The sequence below is a fragment of the Bos indicus x Bos taurus genome, chromosome 9, assembly GCF_003369695.1.
Source record: "Bos indicus x Bos taurus breed Angus x Brahman F1 hybrid chromosome 9, Bos_hybrid_MaternalHap_v2.0, whole genome shotgun sequence".
In the NCBI taxonomy this organism is placed as follows: domain Eukaryota; kingdom Metazoa; phylum Chordata; class Mammalia; order Artiodactyla; family Bovidae; genus Bos; species Bos indicus x Bos taurus.
In genome coordinates, this window is record NC_040084.1 from 77713867 (window position 1) to 77714688 (window position 822).

Here is an 822-nt window from a genome sequence, read left to right on the forward strand (position 1 = left end):
AAAAATAAAACCATATAAAACCAAATAAGACTCAGAAAGGCCCTTTCTGAGCACATCATTCAGAGCAAGGGACATTGAGTCATTCAAATATTTACTTACTTAGGGCATGATGCACTCATACCCAGAAGAGATGCCTGGACTTTCTCTCATGCATGGCCCCACACACCTGATTCTTGGGAATAACTGTATATGTCTCTGAATACATACATCTTGCCATTGATTTTCTAGTTTCACTTTCAGATGCACCTTGCTTTCAGTGTCTACAATATATTTTGCTGTCTTCCCTGAATCTGATGAAGTGGTCTCAACCTTTTTACCTCTAGAAGCAAACACTGGATGACATCCACTCTCTGGCATCTTGGTTAAGAAAGCCTCCCCTTCTCTCTTCAGAGAAGGATATCAGAATTGCAGCTGAGTGAGAGTGACATTTCAGGATAACCTTGACTTCCCTCTAACATACAAACAAAAGTAAATCATTTGCAAACTTTGAACTATTAATAGTAACAAATTACTTGCAACAGAGCTTGCAACAGATTGTGACACACCATTGGATCTTGACCTCTGTGTCTAGTGGAGAAAATAAATGGGTGTTTTGATCTCTTGAATTTTTTCATAGTTGAGAGGGTGGTAACACACAGAGCAAGCACAATTTTTAACTTGACTCATGCTAAGTAGACAGCCAATTTTATATTATAAAGGAAGACTTCTTTTCTTACACTCTTAAAGAAGAATTGCATCAAGTTCTTTCCCAGTGGGGCATTTTTTTAATGTCTAGAAAAAGATGAGGAAATACATATATATTATCATTTTAAAAGACTGTGA